Source organism: Pristiophorus japonicus, chromosome 12 (assembly GCF_044704955.1).
Source record: "Pristiophorus japonicus isolate sPriJap1 chromosome 12, sPriJap1.hap1, whole genome shotgun sequence".
NCBI classification, from domain to species: Eukaryota; Metazoa; Chordata; class Chondrichthyes; family Pristiophoridae; genus Pristiophorus; species Pristiophorus japonicus.
Genome location: NC_091988.1, coordinates 153,812,321 through 153,833,931, shown reverse-complemented (window position 1 = coordinate 153,833,931; position 21,611 = coordinate 153,812,321).

Sequence of the window (21,611 nt, the reverse complement as noted above, 5' to 3'; positions counted from 1 at the left end):
AGCACTTGAGCACACAAATCATCATCCGCTGATGACAAAGCTTTGATATCGTACCATTTCCATTTTATTTTCTCGATGACTAACGATGTGTCATTGCCTGGGATAATCCATAATGGTAGATCATAAACCGCTCCCTCGTATGACACTCTTACTACTGCACTACCAATCACTGGTATGGGCTCTTTGATGTAGGTACGCAACTTCGCATTTATCAGACTCAGCTTGGGTCTCTCTGCCTTGGTCTCCCACAGCTTTTCGAAATTCCTTTGGCTCATTATCAATTGACTCGCACCCATGGCTAATTCCATGGATGCCGGCACGCTGTTTAATTTTACCTCCATCATTATCGGTTGGCTCTTTGTTAGGAACATACGTACGCTATACACTTCCTCCTCAGAGCTCCCAAATGCCTCAGGCTGCATCGTCAGATCCATGCTGAATTGATCACGTGGTGTGTCGCAGCTCGCTTGCTCTGCTGTGAACACGTCCGCAGAGGATGCCCCGTCTTCACACACCCTCTGCATACATACTGCCTGAAGCGGCACTGATGGGGTAGGTGATTGCCCTCGCAATGCCAACCCATTGAGCTCAGATTTGCGCCCGATGGCGGGCTTTGAGTGGCTCCTGTTCTCGCATACGCAGTTGAGTCGGCCCTCGATGGTGAACTTTGAGCGGTTCCCGCTCTCGCATACGCAGTCGAGTAAGCCCTCGATGGCGAACTTTGAGCGGCTCCCGGCCTTGCAGACGCAGTCGAGTAGGCCCTGCAGCTCTGCCAGCCATCTATACAATTTTGTACACAGTACTTGCCGTGGAGTTCCTGTTTTGTCATGATACCTGCTTCATGCTTTTCTGTTTGGACAAGCAAGCCTGGGCGATGGTGATGACCTTGCTGTGGTCCGGCGTCTCCACAGCCAACAGCTTACTAAAGATTGCCTCATGTTTGACCCGGATCACGAAAAAGTCACGCAGCATGTCTTCCAATACAGGCCAAAATTTGCAAGGCCCTGCAAGACGCCTCAAATGCTGCTACGTCCTGGCCTTCTGGATGAACGTGCATATAGAAGCGATATCTGGATATGAAGATTCCTTCCGTGGGTTTAAGGTGTTCCCGAACTAGAGCACATAGTTCTTTGTAATCTTTTTTTGTAGGAATGGTGGGTGAGAGTAGATTCTTGATGAATGCATAGATGGTGGGGCCACAGACGGTGAGAAGAACTGCCCTGCGCTTCTCTGCATCCTTGTCTTTGTTTAAGTCGTTTGCCACGAAATACTGGTCAAGATGATCCGTGAAATCTCCCCAATCCTCTCCCTCATTGAATCTCTCGAGAATTCCAACAGTATTCGATCGTGCTGTGCTCGCCATACTTTTGCGGGGTTCGTATTTGCCTCGTTGCCAGTTGTAGTGTATGAAATGATACAATGAACTCCGTTCTGTGAGCCAGTGACTAGGTGTAACCTGGTCAATCTTTAATGGCTTCCAGAAGTGAAGATACAAAGGTGAAGTTCAGGTTATATACCGGGCCCAGCACGAATGTACCTAGGACCTCCGACGGTAGTGCCCCCTGGTGGTGGACAGACCTTATGCACATACATTACAGATTGTGTATTTTGTGTTGGCTTTTATTTGTGCATTGTGGCCAAGAGGACAATGTGATGGTCAATGACAGGAGGAAGGGAAGGTTTGTGGGACTGTTGGTGAATGGAGAATTGGGGTTGAGGTTATTGGTATGAGTTAGTTGTTCACATACCATCTGGATAGAATGGAGCTGACTCGGTTGCAGCCTCCATCCCTCTTCCACCTCCTCCTCTTTCTCTGTCTGCTCATCATCCTCCTGCTCCACAGCTTCTCACCCGATAGGTAATGGAAAGGGCTGTTCCCTCTTGATGGCAAGGTTGTGCAGCTTGTCCTGCTCTACATGGCCACTGCTCATTCTCCCAGTCATGCTCGATTCCAAGAGGAAGGCCTATTAGTGCACCCATTTCTCAAAGCAACTGGTTTGTGCACAAGCCTTTGTTAGCAAGAAGTACTTCAGCACCAACCAGATCACTCTTTGTAGACTAGTAAATCTTTTAACGAGCATGGAAAAGCACCCAAAATGCCCAGAATTGCAGGAAGAGACAGAAGAAATAATCCACCAACTAACCTGTAAGTAGTAGTTGAAATAGTGATGGTAGAAGGTCTTTCATGTTGTTGAATACGTGTTCAGCTGTGAAAGGTTAAGAGAGGGTGTAGGCTGGAGTGTGGTGTTCCAAAAATGACAGCGCTGGTGTCAAATAAGCGTTGCACGCTGATCAATCATCATCTGCTTGTTCTACATACTTGCAGTGGGCGTCAGGTGCACACATGCTAACCAATTTACCAATATGGCATCCGGTGCACTTCACAGTAAAAGTGTGCGTGCAAGCCATGGACGACATTCTGAAATCTTAAGATTTCTCGTAGCTCCCAGAAAACAGGAGCTACCGAGCACATTTTCATCTCCAGTGTGTGCCCTTTCATACATGCTCTACAAGAGCAGTCCTGTTTCGTATAATTCTTTTGATGTTCTTTTCATAGCATCCACTCATAGTTTCTTCAATTCTTATGATACAGTATTTTAATCTTTTTGCCAGACAATTGATCTCCAACACATGAAAACCCTGGGCACTAACTAAACTAATGATCGAAAGGCACAGGTGGATTTCTGAAAATCTAAAGTCTGGCTGTATCTTTCCATCAGTCAGTTCATCCCCAGCACCAGCCCTCACCCCCACTCACCCCCACTCCGCCGCCCTCCCACTCACCCCGCTCCAGCACCCCCCTCCGCACCTCCCCACTCACTCCCCTCCGCCCCCGCCCCGTGTGTTCTTGTATTGTCCTTGTTCTTTTGTTGCATCATTGATTCTTTTCAGACAATTGATTTCTCATTAATGTCTTACACACATTCTTATATTTTCGATGCTTTTCTCCTATTTTATATGGCTGCTTCATCACATTTTAAGTAATCACAAAATCTATTCTGAGATAATAGCTGGAAGAACAAAAAACAATTAAGCGCTGTTTATTTTTGACCTGCATCAAAATATGATACACTATTTGAGTTCCAATGATGTGTATAATTAGAAAAACTGGTTATTATCAAAGATGTTACAATAAAGTAATAGCCTTCCTATATGTGTTGCATTGCTTTATAAAATGCATAAAAAGGGCTTTAAACTGAGAAAGCGCTTATTTGTACTGTGAAAATGGCCGCCCATTGTCAATGATTGGTCCTCTTGGAGGATAAGCCACACCCTGAAGTTTCTCTGGAATGTGTAACTGGAATCGCCCACCCCAAGGTCTCACTGACTTTTCAAATTGTAACTCGATCTGCTTTGACTTCCAGAAGCCACAGAGGATAGATCTCTCCACAAGATAGCAAGGACCAGCCAAGGTCCCGTACCCCAGTGCAAGTGCATCCTTCCCCCAGCTGAAGACCCGTAGCCCCCCGCAAGTGCATCCCTCACCCAGCCAAAATCTCTTCTTGCCCACCCCATCCCACCTTAGATGCGGCATTGTGTGCGGATTGTTAACAGGTTTATTGGGTATGAAGTGAATAGTGACAGTGTCGTGACTTCTGGATATCATCCACTCCAACGATGTTCCTTGTCGAGGGTTGGAAGAATGTGATCCGTCTTCCCAGAGTTCTCTCTGTCCCCTCCATTCACCCCCCTACCCGTGTTCCCCCGCCCCGTCTCTCTCCCCCCATTCTCTCTTTCTCACTCTCCCCAGTCTCTCGCTCTCCCCCAATCTCTCTTTTTCTCCCACAGTCTCTCTCTCTCTCCCCCACTCTCTCTCTCTCCCTCTCTGCCCGCATCTCCCTCTGTCTTTCACCCCCCTCTCGCCATCCACCGTCACTCTCAGCGGCGTGGAATGAGAGCGGGGCCGCACGTCCGGTCCGGCACTTCTGGTTCGGGCGGGAGTCATCAGGGGGCGGAGCTTGATAGATACATGCGCAGAAAAAACACAGTAAAAATAGTTACTCCCTTAACCTAAATAGTGGCGGGGGGAGGGTTCAGGTGAGGGGAAATTTAAAAAGTCAAAGAGAAAAGAGAAGGCAATAGTGCAGGGTATCGATAGAGGTAATGATAATCAGAGTGTGTCAGAAAGCGACAGAGCATACAAATATAAGAGTGCACCAGAAAGTAGAGTCAAAGTAGCATTCGAAACAAGAAAGATGCGTTGATGGCACAAATAGAAATAAATGGGTCTGATCTTATAAACATTACAGAGACGTGCCAGGTGATTAAGGCTGGGAACTGAATATTCAGAGGTATTTGACATTTCGGAAGGATAGGCAGAAATGAAAAGGTGGTGGGGCTCTGTTAATAAAGGATGAGATCAGTGCAGAAATGAGAAATGATATTGGCTCAGGAAATAAATTAGAAAATAATGGAGGTTTGTAAGAAAGGTACGGCAATAATCATGGGCAATTTTAATCTTCATATAGATTGGACAAATAAAATTGGCAAAGGTAGCCATGAGGATGAGTTCATAGAGTGTAATCAGGATCATTTCTTAGAACAATACATTGTGGAACCAACCAGGGAGCAGGCTATTTTAGATCTGGTAATATGTAATGAGATAGGATTAATTAATGATCTCATAGTAAAGGAGCCTCTAGGGAAGAGTGATAATAGCATGTTAGGATTTCAAATTCAGTTTGAGAGTGAGAAACTTGGGTCTCAAACTAGTGTCCTGAACTTAAAAGAAAGTCAATTAAAAAGGCATAAAGACAGAGTTGGCTAAAGTGGACTAGGAAAATAGATTAAAGGGTAAGCAATGGCAGACATTTAAGGAGCTATTTCATAACTCTCAGCAAAGATATATTCCAGTGAGAAAGAAAGATTTTAAGAGAAGGATGAACCATCCATGGCTAAGTAAGGAAATAAGGGATGGTATCAAATTAAAAACAAAGGCATACAATGCTGCAAAGATTCGTGGTAGGCCAGAGGATTGGGAAAGTTTTAGAAATCAGCAAAGGATGACTAAAATAATAATAAGGAGAGAGAAGATAGATTATGAGAGTAAACTAGCAAGAAATATAAAAACAGAGAGTAAGAGCATCTACAAGTATATAAGAGGAACAGAATAGCTAAAGTAAACATTGGTCCTTTAGAGGATGAGACTGGGGAATTAATAATGGGAAATAGGGAAATGGCAGAGACTTTGAACAAATATTTTGTATCAATCTTCAAGTGGAAGCCACTAAAAGCATCCCAATAATAATAGATAATCAAGGGACTATAGGGAGGAAGGAACTTAAAACAATTATTATCACTAGAGAAAAAGTACCAGGCAAACTAATCGGACTAAAGGTGGACAAGTCCAGTGGATCTAATGGCCTGCATCCTAAGGTCTTAAAAGAAGTGGCTACAGAGATAGTGGATGCATTGGTAGTAATCTACCAACATTCCCTAGATTCTGGAGAGGTCCCAGTGGATTGGAAAACTGCAAATGTAACAATCCTATTCAAGAAAGGATGGAGACAGAAAGCAGAAAATATAGACTAGTTAGTTTAACATTGGGGAAATGCTGGAGTCTATTATGGAAGTTGTAACAGGACATTTAAAAAATCATAATAGAATAGTAAGGGAAAACTGGAAGGCTTCTCCTCCCACGAGCGGGCCCTTTGATATAGAGGGTTGACACTCGCTCCAACCTGCATAGCAGTTCTCAAAGTTAGCAGACAGAGACGAATGGCAAGATCTCACGATCTTTTATTACGAACGTTCGGGAACACCTTTCATCACAGCCGCCTGTGAGTGGAGATGCTCCCCGAACAGCACAATCATACAACTTTTATACATTTCAAAAACCGCTCCGTTCCCTGATAAGACTTCCCTAGATCTCTAATTGGACTATCATATCAGTGCTACTTTTCTAATTGGACTACCTTATCAGTACTATTTCTCTAATTGGGCTACCTTATCAGTGCTATTTCGGATTGACAGGCCAAGATCCCGTGACCACCTTGGGCCGTAACTCGGATGACTTCATCAGGTTAGAATTTGCTGATTCTCCTTGGTGCCTGTGAGTCTGCCTCGAGCCTCTTCGCAAGGTCTTATCAATGTCTGTTTAGGTTCTCACATCGTATCCTGTCGACATATTATCTAATGTCCTGGTACATATTGAATTAATAACTTCTGGAGCCTTGTTACTGGAATGTACAAGGCCGAAGAGAGGCCTTTTACCTCCTTATGGGTCGGTGCAGGAACCAGCACTTTAACCCTTGTCCCGCTGGTACCCCTAATGCCAAATTTTTCTCTTACATTTCCCCCCTTTTGGTCCTTGGCTATACGCCAAGCTGGCCATATTTTCCGATAACTATCTCCCTGTAGGCAAGTTCCAGATAGGTCCGTTCACCTGGGTGGCCATCTCCCAAGCTTTGGGACCTCCTGAGACCTTTCCCGCAGAGTTATATAAGATAATTCCTTCCTGTAGGACTGCTTAAATTTTCATCCCTTATGGCCTTAATCATAGCGCGTGCTCTACCATATCGTTTGGCCTGTTTAATTCGTGCATGTGTTAATCCCATCAGGACCATCAGAACCAGGCCCTGTATTACTACAAGTACATGTGATATTATTCTTATCCATGGGTGAATTTAAATATGAAGTCCAATGTCCCACAGCTTTGAGTACCAGGGCTGATCAGCCAGCATCGCGTTAGTGTCTCTTTGTAGGTTTGTCTATTTCTTCCATCAGCTGGATATAGTGTCGTCTTTGGTTTTGGATTTATTGCACCAATCGTTCCTCACTTAATTCGGGTATCTGTTTTTCTTGCGGTTCCCATACCGCCTTCTTGTAACCTTCTCGAAAGGTATCCGTGCCCGTTCCATGGATAATTTCCATTGTCTCGGGATGTATGTGGTATCCATTTATCTATTTTTTCAATAGGCCGGAAACAGAAGATAGGGTTGGTGATGACACAGGGGGTGACTCTCCCCTGGTCTTAATCGTCAGGTTGGCTGCTCCTGTGCTCACGCACCAATCTGCATTCCCTTGTGGAGCAGCGATCGTTTCGGAATCGTGTTCGAGAGGAGTGATACTCAGCATGTATCCGTTTGTGTAGTGGAATCTGCAATCATCATTGGTGGCGTACCTCGACATAAAATCACTTGATTATTTTTATAGCAATCGGTTATGTCAATGCCTTTCGTACTAATTTAATCACCTGTCTGGAGGGGTGATGGTAACGTAACTGTGTTCGGTTTCTTCACCGATACTGTCGGTTTGGTATAAGGGGTCTCCCTTTGTAACGTCATACTTTGGTATTGAGCCTGTAGGGCTTGGTTATCCATGTCCCTCCCCAGTAAACCCCTTAAGATTTGCGTTAAGTTGTTAACCCGGTCGTCTATTGCATACAGGTCTATGGAATTCATCATCATAACCCCAGCCGCATAACCCATGCCTAGTGTTTCCAGTATTCCCCTTTTTGTTCGACCTTGTCCTGTTCCCTTTCTGACATTAAATTTCAGGGTAGTGGATTCCGGACCTTCGAGGATCCGTTGTGTCAGGTTCTGGTATGGACTTATAGTTTCCTTCCCACAGAAGTTAGGAAGAATGAGTAGTCACTGACGCACCCCAAATTATATCCTTTCTTTAGATTCTTTTATTACTAGCCCCCCTTTGGTTCCAGTCTTTATGGACGGGCTTATGGGGGGACTTGCGTGGTTGTGCTGGGAAGAGTTGTTGTCCCCAGGGTGGTTGTTGGGGCAGCAGTAGGGCTTCCCAGGGTCCCTTTGGGCATGTTTGGTGTCTCAGCCGGACCTTTATTCCGGGTCCACTACATCTTTCCGCCACACTCCATCCGCCCCCCTTTTTAGGTTTTATTCATTCTTGTTTGCGCTGCGCACGATCAATACCGGCTTCTCCGTGTTGTTACTGTGTCACACTTCGGGACATACACCTTATATTCCAGAGACCTCCCTTGGTCTTCATTTTATCCCATTGGCCAGTTTTCCTAAACACCCTGGGGTCCCACCCTCCTTTTTGCTCCGTTCTGTTCCCACCCTTCTGTTTCTTGCGGGGTGGGTTTGGCGGCTTGATTTGTAGCTTCGTCCGCCCAGGCATGAGCTTCTAGAACTGAAATTCCATCCAGTTGGATTTCTGCGCCCTTCCCCTTTTGGTCCTATGAACTTGCTCCTGTCCTCGGAATCTACTGGTGCCCATGGCATCGGCAGCCTGCTGCATTACAACCTTACTTAATACACTATACATAGCCATGAGTTAAAATAAGTTCTGTCCTTGCTCCAGTCCTTGGCTGCTGGGATGCATATTTCGGGCAGTTAAATTAAACAAAGCCCTATAGTTCATGTAATTGTGTCTTTCCTGCATGTGCTGTATCTCTCGTAGACCGTCTGTATTATCCAGTGCTTGCGTGGGCCTTAAGGTTCCCAGTATCATGAGTCTCCAGAGTCGAAGTAGTCGCTGCGGTCCCATCTCGGTGAGTGTTTTATCTGCAAATTTTAAACAGATAGCCTGGTCATCACCAGGTGTTAGGTTCTGGTCTACTCATCTTTTATCCATGCATGTCGAGGTCACTCTGTGAAATCGGAGGTAAGGGTTAGGTTGGGTTTGTGGACTCCACTTACCCACCATGGGGTACATTGGCTCTATTGCCATAGGTGATGGTGCTATAGCTGCGCACTGCACTATCCGTCTGGTCCCATTTAAAAAAAAATCTCTTCCAGCTTATTTATGTTAGCTTTTAACTCTTGAAATTGTTTTGTTTGAGTATCTTTCTTTTATTTGTATCAGGCGAGTATTATTACATAGGCTAGTTCTGTTTTATTTTTATTCTGACTATCCCACCATTTCCTCTATCTGTCAGGTGAGTCTTTTTTATTCTATTAAGAAATCCAAATTAATAACGTCCAGTATAAAACAGCTGTCAATGGAAAGGGTTAACTCCTTTACAGGTTTGTAAGAAGGCCTGATGTCATTACGTGACTTCGCGTAATCATCCGGAAAAAAAATGTTTTTAAGTCTTTGTGCCTTCAAAACTTGCTTAGAAATTAGGAATCCGTTAATACAGCAGAAATCATTAGTAAAGCCGTCATAATAAAAATCTTCTCATCGGGAAAGTCAGCAGATTAGATTCGACCCCAATTTTACTAAACTTCTAATTCAAATACTTGCCAAAGATTTTTTTTTAAATTGATTTAAAATTGATTTTTAATAGCTATTTTGTTTATTGAAATCCAATTTTAAAATTCAGTAAGACTTTATAATTTCCAGTTTTTTTTCTTTCTGTGCTGAGTTCACATAGCTTAGATCTTTTCTCCTCGTTACCGCTTCAAATTCTTTTTTTTCTCAATTAAACCAATATCTTTTTCACAGCCAATATCAACTAGTATTTCGTAAGTTATGTCTTTTTCCATCGCAAACACCACTTTTTTTTCGGCACCTATTTAGTCCGCTACATCTTTTTTTTTCAGATCTCCTTTCTTCAAATTAGGTTTTGTATTTTACACTGAGGGCTCGTGTCTCTGTAAATTTGTTAATTTAAAATCATCAGACAATCGAAGATACTTTTTCTTTCAAATTTGTTCAATTTGTTTTCTTTCAAGGTTGCGTCTTTATCTTTTTTTTTGTCTTTTCCATAACTAGAACGGAGTCTAGCACGTAGGCTTTGAGGGCTGCTTTTCGTTATCTCAAATGTTCCAGTTTCAAGGACGTTACAATGTCCTTTTTTCTAAACTGATAAAGCTTGCCGTTTTAACATTTTTTTTTCCAAAAGTCCCTTTTACACCTTCGCAGATAGCTCGCCACTTGTCCAGAAGTTTGACCTGATCCCTGAAGGTATTTCTAGTTTGTTGCCAAACCTTTTAGTTGTATTCCTCCTTTTTTTTTAAGAGATCAGATTTAATTTAATATTTTTTTTTAGTTTGAATCTATCTCGGTATTTTGCTGTGCCTTCTCTTAATATCTCAAAATCCCAATTCAAATTTTGTAATGCCAATCTTTTATTTAAAACTATTTTTTACTGAGCTCGAAGCTTTTGCGTCAAGGTTTTACACAAAGGAAAATGGGAGCGTATTTCCCCAGTCCGCAGTCTCGAGAGACCCACGCAGGCTTTTTTTTAAAAGGCATTCTTTATCTCATTCCTAGACTAAATTTATGTCTTTCAACCCAATGTACTCAATGATCTTTTATTTAAAACTCTTTTTATTCAACAAAGCTTATTAATTATTTGGCCGGCTCTATTTTTGAATCCATATGTCACTTAAGATAGTCACAATCAGCTTTTTTATGGCATTACGTAGTTACACAAGTTACAATTAATGATTGGTTTTATTCACCTTTTTACTAGCCAGGTTACCCACCTTACCATGGGGAAGGTGTAGGGGTCTTGGGCATTCCCTTTAATTCGTGTTAGGTATGCAGGATGTTATCTGTATATCTATATGTCTTCCCTCGGCGCCGTACACTCGTACTGACACACTTCCGGGTCAATATGTCTCGTCCCTGCGCCGTGTGCTCGTACCGCTTTGGGTCAATAGACTCGCACTGCCGCGCTACCTACACGCGCGCGTCTTAGGGTATACCTTTGACCCCCTTCCCCTTCCGCCCTTAGATCATCCTTGTCCGACGTCTCCGTCCCTACGGGACTCGCTACAGATGGTTCTTTGTACAGATATCCTTCCCTTGCGGTTTACAATACCACACCTCTAACTTGAAGGTGGTAAATTAAAACAACAGCTGGGTCATTATTCCGTTCGGGAAGTCCGTACCCTGCTCGCAGCACCAAATGCAAGGGAAAACGGGAAGGCTTCTCCTCCCACGAGTGGGCCTCTTGATATAGAGGGTCGGCACTCACCCCAACCCGCATAGCAGTTCTCAAAGTTAGCAGACAGAGACGAATGGCAAGGTATAACGATCTTTTATTACGAATGTCCGGGAACACCTCTCATCACAGCCGCCTGTGAGTGGAGATGCTCCCCGAGCAGCACAATCATACAACTTTTATACATTTCAAAAGCCCCTCCGTTCCCTGGTAAGGCCTCCCTAGATCTCTAATTGGACTATCTTATCAGTACTACTTTTCTAATTGGACTACCTTATCAGTACTATTTCTCTAATTGGACTACCTTATCAGTGCTATTTCGGATTGACAGGCCAAGATCTTGTGACCACCTCGGGCCATAACTCGGATGACTTCATCAGGTTAGAATTTGCTGATTCTCTTTGGTACCCGTGAGTCTGCCTCAAGCCTCTTCGCAAGGTCTTATCAATGTCTGTTTAGGTTCTCACGTCGTATCCTGTCGGAATATTGTCTAATGTCCTGCTATATATTGCATTAATAACTTCTGGAGCCTTGGTACTGAAACGTATAAGGCCGAAGAGAGGCCTTTTACCTCCTTATGGGTCGGTGCAGGAACCAGCACTTTAACCCTTGTCCCGCTGGTACCCCTAATGCCAAATTTTTCTCTTACAAGAATCAAGCAGAATCAGCATGGTTTCATAAAAGGGAAATCATGTTTGACAAATTTGCTAGAGTTCTTTGAAGATGTAATGAGCAGGGTGGATAAAGGGGAACCAGAAGATGTAATGCATTTGGATTTCCAGAAGACATTTGATAAGGTGCCACATAAAAGGTTACTGCACAAGATAAAAGTTCACGGTGGGGGTAAAATATTAGCGTGGATAGAGGATTGGCTAACTAACAGAAAATAGAGAGTTGGGATAAATGGGTAATTTTCAGGTTGGCAATCTGTAACTAGCTGGGTGCCACAGGGATCAGTGCTGGGACCTCAACTATCTACAATCTATATTAATGACTTGGATGAAGGGACCAAGTATAATGTAGCCAAATTTGCTGATGATACAAAGATAGGAAAGCAAGTTGTGAAGAGGACACAAAGAATCTGCAAAGGGATATAGAAAAGTTAAGTGTGTGGGCAAAAGTTTGACAGATGGAGTGTAATGTTGAAAAATGTGAGGTTATCCACTTTGGTAGGAAGAATAAAAAAACAAATTATTATTTAAATGGAGAGAGACTACAAAATGTTGTTGTAAAGAGTGATCTGAGGGTCCTTGTGGATGAAAAACCAAGGTTTGGATTCTTGGGTCATCTCGCTCTGTTTTTCGCCCCGGAGCAGCTGCAAAGGCGGCAGTGCAGTCTTTTGGATGGGCAATCAGCCTCCAGTGTCCCGCAGCAATCCTCGGATCCGGTTTAATGGTGGGGCGAGCAATACCTGGTTGAGGCACCGATGCGAGTCTTGACTATTGCCCAACCCGTCTGCCGGAAAGTGCGCCTCGCAATGACCACCTAGGAAATTAGGTTGGTCCAACTATCCTGTTGGCGAAGAGGTGAATAATGGACACCTAAGGTAAAAGTGATTGTTTTTTCTCTTAAATTTTTTTTGCGATTTGTGTTGTGGTGTCGTGGGCAATGTTGTGCGAATGTCTCAGAGCCCAACACAGCTCTTTAGCTCTGCTGTTTCCCATGCTAGCACCCGAGAGAGGTGTACAATGCCTCTCTTAGCGCTGCGCCCCCTAACGCAGGGCCTAGTTTGCCCAAATATAATTACTGCGGTGCAAACTATTCCCTGGCACTAACTTTCCCACCCTGCTGTCATTATCACCTGAAAAACATCAAAACCAAAAATCCAGCCCAAAGGTTAGAATGCAGGTAAAGCAAGGAATTCAGAAGGCAACTGGAATATTGGCCTTTATTGCAAGGGGGGTGGAGTATAAAAGCAGGGAAGACCTGCTATAACTGTACAGGGCATTGGTGAGACCACACCTGGAGTATTGCATACAGTTTTGGTCTCCTTATTTAAGGAAGGATATACTTGCTTTGGAGGCAGTTCAGAGAAGGTTCACGAGGTTAATTCCTGAAATGAAAGGATTGTCTTATGAAGAAAGGTTGAGCAGGTAGGGCCTATACTCATTGGAGTTTAGAAGAATGGGCCAAAGTTTCGGGCCGCACATAAAACGGTGCAGCCCGGATCTGGACGCCCGTTTTTCACGCCAGAATGTGCGCCTAAAAAAACGTACCTATTCTCCGGCTCCCTGCAGGTCCTCTGGAGCTGGGCGCAGCGCAGCACGAGCTGTTGGGGGCGGAGCCAGGTCCCTGCACTGAAAACAGTGCTGGGACCTCTGTACATGCGCGCTACAGTGGGCGCGCATGTGCAGTAGCTCCAGGCGCCCAAAGCTGTGGGAGGGGCCCAAAGCACACAGCCCCTAGCCCTGGCCGAATGGCCTCACTGGGGCTGCATGAATAAGGCTCCTCCCACCCGACCTCCGCTCCCCCCCTCCCCCGGACCTCCGCGACTCTCTCTTCCCCCCTCTCCCGCCGACCTCCGCGACTCTTCCTCCGCCCCCCCCCCCCCCCCGGACCTCCGCGACGCCCCGAGACCCGACGCCACCTACCTGTAAATCCATCCCGAGGTCTTGGGCCCGGCCGTTCAGCCTCCTTCTCTCCCTTCCCCCCCTCTCTTTACCTCCCTCCCTCCTCTCTCCTTCCATCCCTCACTCTTCCCTCCCTGCCTCCCTCCTCTCTCCTTCCCTCCCTACGTCCTCTCTCCTTCTCTCCCTACATCCTCTCTCCCTTCCTCCCCCTCTCCCCCCTTCTCCCCCTCTCCCCCAATTCTCCTCCCCCCTTCTCCCTCTCTCCCCCATTCTCCCTTCTCCCCGTCTCCCCCTTCTCCTCCCCCCTTCTCCCTCTCTCCCCCTCTTCTCCCCCTCTCCCCCCTTCTCCCCCTCTCCTCCCCCCCTTCTCCTCACCCCTCCTCTCCCCCTCCCACCCCTCCTCCCACCCCCTACCCCTCCTCCTCCCCCTCCCCTCGCTGTCAGAAACACAGACACTGACAGACAGAGAGTGAGAGACACACACACAGACAGACAGATAGAGACACTGACAGAGACACACTGGGGGGACCATCCCAGCACGCTGTTGGAGGACTCCTGGTGCTGCAGTCGGTAAGTAGAAAATATTTTATTTATTGATTTTTTAAAAAATTTTCATTTTTAATTAATTTTTTGATTGATTTATTGTTTGATTTATTGATGTATTTATCATTTATTATTGATGATCACTCTTTATTTGTAAAACTGAAGTGTTTAATGTTTGTAAACTTCCCTTTAAACCCCACCCACCCCACCCACATTCCCCATGCCTAATTTGTAACCTTCGCCTGATTTTCTAAAGTGTAGACAAGGTTTTTTCGAACGTACAAAAATCTTCACTTACTCCATTCTAAGTTAGTTTGGAGTAAGTTTTCACTGCCTAAACTTTGAAAACAGGTGTAAGTGGCCGGACACGCCCCCTTTTGAAAAAAAAATTCTGTTCCAAAGTGAAACTGTTCTAACTGACTAGAACTGGAGCAAACTAAATGCCAAGAACTAACATTTTTACGATACTCCATTCTAAACTAGTTGCTCCAAAAAAACAGGAGCAACTCAGGCCAAAACTTGGCCCCAATGAGAGGTGATCTTATTGAAATGTATGATTCTGAGGGGGCTTGACAGGGTAGATGCAGAGAGGATGTTTCTCCTCCTGGGGGTATCTAGAATTAGGGGGTATAGTTTCAGAATAAGGTGCAGCACATTTAAAATGGAGATGAGGAGGAATTTCTTCTCTCAGTGGGTCATGAATCTTTGCATTCTCTACCCCAAAGAGCTATGGAGACTGGGTCATTGAATATATTTAAAGCTGAAATGACAGCATAAAATGCTGGAAATACTCAGCAGGTCAGGCCACATCTCAATTGAGACGTGAACTCTGTTTCTCTCTCCATGGATGTTGTCTGACCTGCTGAGTATTTGCAGCATTTTCTGTTTTCTCAGGAGCCTTCATTTACCATCTGTGGCCTTGGATGCATCCAGCAGTGCTCCCTACACACTTCTACATCTTTTAACATCAATTGCAGCAAGCCACTACTTCAGTAAGATCAAAACAACTCTGTCTAAAAGCTTAAGTGCAAACTTATCTGAAAGATGTGTGTCCCTTTAAGAGGTGCTGACAGCACCTATGGGACTGCCTATAATGATGAATCTGTTTGCACGCTGGCATGCTTAGGACACAGTGCTGAACTTTAGGGATGAAGTTCACTGTGGTGATGTTAAGTCAGCGTTGCACACTGACTGACATCACCACTCTGCCATTTTTCTTTCCAGGGCGATCCTTTTTAATGGCAGCGCCACCAGGCCTGGGAAAATAGAGGACGCTGTGGGACCTGCCACCTGCTGGTGAAAGAGCGGTTGGCGCCCTCTTTTTGCCATTTTTTGCTGGTAATGATTGGCATTAAGCCCCTGAAGTTTTAGCCCATCATCTTTGGCCCCCGCCACAAACTACATACCCTCACCACAGACTCCAGGTCTCTCCCGGCACTGTCTCCAGCTGAACTAGATTATTCACAGCCGCAGTTGCTATTTGACCTTAAAACCACACATCGTCTAAATCACAGATCACCTATTTCTATCTCCCTTGCCCTCAGCTCAACCTATCTTCTGCTGAAAATTTTATCCATGCCTTTATCACCTCCAGTCTTTACTATTCCATTGATTTCATGGTCAGCCTCCCATCCTCCATCCTAAGAACATAACATAACATAACAACTAGGAGCAGGAGTAGGCCATTTGGCCCCTCGAGCCTGCTCTGTCCTTCAATAAGATCATGGCTGATCTGATCATGGACTCAGCTCCACTTCCGTGCTCACTCTCCATAAACCTTTACTCCCTTATCGCTCAAAAATCTGTCTATCTCTGCCTTAAATATATTCAAAAACCCAGCCTCCCCAGCTCTCTGGGGCAGATAATTCCATAGATTTACAACACTCTGAGAAATAAATTTCTCCTCATCTCAGTTTTAAATGGGTGGCCCCTTATTCTATATCCCCTAGTTTTACATTCCCCTATGAGTGGAAATATCCTCTTTGCATCCACCTTGTCCATCCCCCTCATTATCTTATAATTTCAATAAGATCATCTCTCATTCTACTGAACTCCAATATGTATAGGCCCAACCTACTCAAACTATCCTCATAAGTCAACCCCCTCATCTCCGGAATCAACCTAGTGAACCTTCTCTGAATAGCCTCCAATGCAAGTATATCCTTCCTTAAATATGGAGACCAAAACTGTACACAATACTCCTCTGCCAGCTTCAGCTCATCCCAAACTGGGCTGTTCATAGTCTATCTTGTACAAAGTCCCACTCTCTCATCACCCCTTCTAAGATGTCTTGCACTGGTTTAGAATCCATTTCTTTCCTTCTGCCTCTGTGACAGGGATAATATAAAACTTTGAATGGTTTCCTGTAGCAATGTTCATCAGCTGCTGGCCCAGTCCTGAGCCTAAGGTGACCAGATATTTGGTTATATGACACATTACTTTCATTTTTCTTGTCACCTTCTAATTACTGTAACAAATTGTTCAGTCAAAATTGATTTGGAGAAAATGTGAAAAGCATAAAAGTGTTAACCCTGCACCACGTAACAGACTAAACACCACTTCCACTGTCTTTTGTAGCCTTGGTAAACCTTGTATTCCAGAACTGCTATTTGTTCCACAGTTTGCAGACTGAATTGACAGAAGTTCCAGTTGTAAATGCTGCTAATACTGCATCCCATTTTCAGGGACTGATTTCTGTTGCAACACCAGCATTCTTATGAGGTAGATGCATTAATTCTGCCAATAAATTATTTCTATTTTCCTCCACTAAGGAATCTAGTGCATCATTTAAACTTCATTTTAATATTTTAAACTTAATTAAGTTTACTTAATTCTGTACTATTAAATTAGTTTTAACATACAATATAAACAGAATGTAAGCAGAATATTTTATAACGACCCATGGGATATTGTGTATAACTGTTTCCTGTCAGAATTATGGGAATTGAAATTCTCATTAAAACAAGAATCCCATCAGCCATGGGAATGTTGCAAAATTACTTTTGACTTTAATAGAGAGAAGAAGCTTCACCCAAAATCAAACCCTTGCTCCCCAATGTCAGCCATTTGCTAACTTACCTTTATCACAGCTTCATGCTTTCGCATTAATTTCACAACCCCATGTGTACAGTCAGACAATTGAGGTCCATCTCTAACTCATTTTCCAGTTAAGCGAAGCTCTGCTTTGGGAGGGCAACTTTGTTGAATTTTCCCCAATAGGAATCAGTAAATAGGCAATAAAATATTGCTGAGCTGAGCCGGTGTCCTATACATCTCAGCTGCTTTCATCCTCTGCATCAGGAGATGTCACTCTATGGGTTTTCTTTAGTAAACAATCTAGTTCCATCATACCTATGATACATTAAAAGTCTTATATTTGCAAGTACAGCCTGGCTACAAAACATTACTCCCCCTGTGATATTTTGGTCACATTTTTCTGTTAACTTTTCCCCATTATAAATTCCCATGCCAACATTTGTAATAGAAGCTTCCGATGCAGACTTGTCACACTATAATAATGCCCATCCCACATTGGTGGAGCTAAAGCATCTCAGGTTTGCATCCCCCAGCTTCTCAGCCTGTACTGCAAACCAACTGTACTTCTCTGATTCCCAAATTGTCTTAAGCTTTTGCTTTTAAATAATATCAAATCAAAGTATTTAAGAATAAGGACAGAATTTATGACTTTAAAATGGGGATCGAATCACAACTGCATGCCCTGGCCCAAGTATCTCCCACCCTCTGACGCTGCTTTGTCTGAAGACTATATTTGTTCTTGACTCTCCGTGTACAACGTCACAGGATATCAACTAACCCTAACCTTGCATTTGTATTACAACTGTGAATCAACAGTTCCTTGCACTGTTATTTATTATGCCTAATAAACCTGGAGGTATATGTACAAATTGTTGAACATGGCAGGTCAGGTAGAGAAAGCAGTTCAAAAGGTATAAGGATCCTGGGCGTCATAAATAGTGATATGTGGATCGAAATTGATGGCCGCCCATTTTTCGGCGGCCAGCGGGCAGGAGGTCCGTTTTTTGCGCCCACTGCTGCCGGGTCCCATCGGGAGCTGCTTTGGTCACCGTTGTGTGGGTGGCAGCGGGCATCAATCGGCAGGCTTGAGCGGGAGGGAGCAGGACTCGGCAGCAAACTTCATGAGAGTGCGTCAGGTGGAGGCCTCCCCATTCGGGTTTTTTCGGAGGGCCTCCACTGCACCTGCGTGGGATTTCTGCCTTTTTTTTGTAGTTTTGGGGATGGCACCTGTAGTCCTTTTGTGGCCCTTGCATGCTAATTGAGGAAGTACGCATTGCCATAAAAGGGGAGCACTCAATTCCACCTGCGAGGGGAGAGGAGAGGAAACAGGAGACAGAGAAGAGAGGAGAGAGAGGATACAGAGAAGAGAGGAGAGACAGAGAAGAGAAAGAGGGAGGGAGAGAGGGAGAGAGAGAAGAGAGAGGAGAGAGAGAGGAGAGAGAGGAGAGAGGAGAGAGAGAGGAGACAGTTGAAGGTTAGAGAGCAAAGGTGGCATTGGAGAGGGGCCAGTCTGAATTGCAGAGGGGGCAGTGTGACAAATGTATACCCAGACTCTTGAGCAGCCATTCCTCTCATCATAGAGGATGAGTGGTCAGAAAGCGTCAATGAAGACTGGCAGAACCAAGCCCAGAGCTCCATGGTTCAATGAGCAGGAGTTGGAGGAGCTATTGACAGAGTTGGAGCGCAGGTACAGCGAACTCACCTGGGATGGGCATGTCAAGCCTCCACCAGCCCAATACAGATGTCTTTGGATGGACATAGGTCAGATGGTCAATGCAATGGGCAATGTGGAGCGGGATGGGGAACAATGCCGCAAACGGTGGAACGATTTGGTGGCGGCAGCTAAAGTGAGCACAAATTTATTCTCCCCTTCCTGTCTAAGGCCAAAAAGGTTGTGCACGTGATGCGTGTGGGAGTGTGTGTGGGGGGGCCTGAGCAAAGGGAGTAAAGGCTGCAATGTTTCTTTGTGCAGAGAAAACAAGCAGCCAAACAGGCAAGACTGAGCACAATCGGAGGGGGCCCACAAGATGTGGTGGAATTGACCAGGCTGAGGAGCATGTGTTGGCATTGGTGGGACATCGCCGCATTCCAACCACAAAAGCGTCGGCAGATCCGGTGCTACCGCAGGGTAAGGCTACACTCATCTCTGGTGTCAGTGATGCTCATGGCATGAAGCTACATGCAATGTTAAGGCACTCGGGGTTGAACACTTTGTCGCCCATTATTGGTGCGGACATGTACAGATGGAACTCCTTGCTGGCTCACTTTCTCCACCACCACCCCCACCTCCCCCGCCTACAGACTGAAATGTTGTCCTCTACTTGCAGATGCTGACTTGGACACCACGGATCTGGAGAGACCATCGACCTCTGGCCTTCACAGATGCCGTCGCACCCCAACATCTCTCACCAGACGTTCTCCACACCCGAGGACACTGAATCTTCCTGCACCCACCAGCCCACATCACCCATGTCCACCACTCCCACCTATGACACCTAGGGCCAGGGAGAAGAGGAGAGAGAGGAGGGAGAAGGAGCCATATTTGTGCCCCTTCACCTGGAGGATCCGGAAGTGCCTGAAATCAGCCCCCTGCCAAGTCAGCCAACTGTCCGCAGAACCTCGGCGTCAGGCTCAGAGTTCCTGGGGTTTCCAACAGGCTCCACTCAAGTAAGCTCAAGCAAGCGCAGAGTCCGTGGCGCAAAGGGAAGTAAGGCCCCGGCACCTGGCAGCATCGAGCAACCACCTGCGGATGCAGCATGGCTCGCGATAATGAACTAGATGGTGCAGCTATCAACCACCGGCATGGAGGTAGGTCGTGAGATGCTGCAGATCATGGCTGGGATAGCTGCCAACATCGCCACATTCACCCAGCAGCATGATCAAAGGATGGAGCGCCTCCTCAGAGTGTTGGAGCACACATCAGAAAGCATCGAGGCCATAAGGCAGGAAATGACTTCTGCATGCAGGGTGCAAGCCTGCGACCTCACATCCTCAAGGCACACAGATGCGGAGGAGCAGGAGATCCCGGCGCCTTCAGTCCTGCGCCCTATGTTCTCAACGAGATGCACATGTCTGCACACATCCCGCTGCCCTCCTGCACAACCTCCTGAACCGGAGGCAGTGAGGGGCAGGGGAGGGCCACTCCATCATGTAGGTGTAGGGTGAAAGAGATAAATGAGCATGGCTTCAGGGGGGGGCGAAGAGAGATGGTGGTGCCGGGTAGAGGGGTGGGTGTTGCTTCCTCGTCTAAATGTATATGTGATAATATTATGTAACGTTTGTCATTGTGCAGTTGTTCATAGACTCACATAGTTGACCCTCTGTTGATCCGTGTGTCATTTTAACGTCATGTGTGGTGCGTTGCGCCAACCACACATCTGTCCCTCAGGTCATCTGCTTCATCAGGAATATCTTCCCATCCACATCTGACTGCAGTGTATAATGGGTCCTGTCATCAGGGCATCGCAAGACGACAATGAATGCATTAAGGCTGGAATTCAATTACTCTAGTTTACCAAGTTGCAGGGCAGACCTTAAGGCTTGCACTTTAACCCTCTTTTTGCGAGTCCAAACATGGAGGAGTGCCATCCCTGAGATGACATGGTCATCAGTTACATTGCAGTACATTGTGTGAGACAATTAATGAATCAGCTTGGATGTACAAAATGTGAGATGCTGAACACTTTTCAGTCACTCATAATAATTTTCCCTTCTCCATTGGCCTTCTCAATGAAGGACTTTCAACAAGGTGCTACAAAAAAACTTCCATTAGCTTAGACACATTTCAGTCGGTTTTATCACATCCAATTTAAACATCACCATCAGCAAGAAAGTAATGCAACATTTACCTAACTTCTTTCCAACAGTCTCATTAATATGGTGCAGAATCCGACTGGCTGCCGTAATCTGATGGCCACCAGCATACGCTCCCAGTCGATGTGCCAGAGCTGCCCAATTCCACTCCACTGCTGCCTCCCTCCCACCCAATGTGCAATTGCTGGCTGACTGCCGCCCAGCTCAGACCTGCTTTTCCAGAGTGGTCTTTCTGGCGGGTGGCAGGTTGGCGGAAGTCCATGAAAAGTGACCAAAATGGAGATCCACAGACATCCGGCATAGGTGGGCATGACGCGGTGACGTGGGCGGAACCCTTGCACACCAGGATCCCGCCGGGCGGAACCTCGACGGGGAATGGACAGTTCCAGAGGAATCGCCCAGAAAATGGACATCGATGAAAATCGGCCCCATAGACTACAAAAGTGTGGAAATTATGATGAACCTGTATAAAACATTGATTCAGCCCTAACTGGAGTACTGTGTCCAATTCTGGGCATCACACTTTAGGAAGGATGTAAAGGCCTTAGAGAAGGTGCAGAAAAAATTTACAAGAATGATTTCAGGAATGAGGGCCTTACGTTACATTGATATACTGGAGAAGCAGGGATTGTTCATAGAATCATAGATTGTTCTCCTTGGAGCAGAGAAGATTGAGAGGAGATTTGTTAGAGGTGTTCAAAATCATGAGTGGTCTGTACAGAGTACATAGGGAGAAACTGTTCCCATTGGCAGAATGGTCGAGAATTAGAGGACACAAATTTAAGGTGATTGGCAAAAGAACCAAAGTCGACATAAGAAACAACGGGCTAGATTTTCCA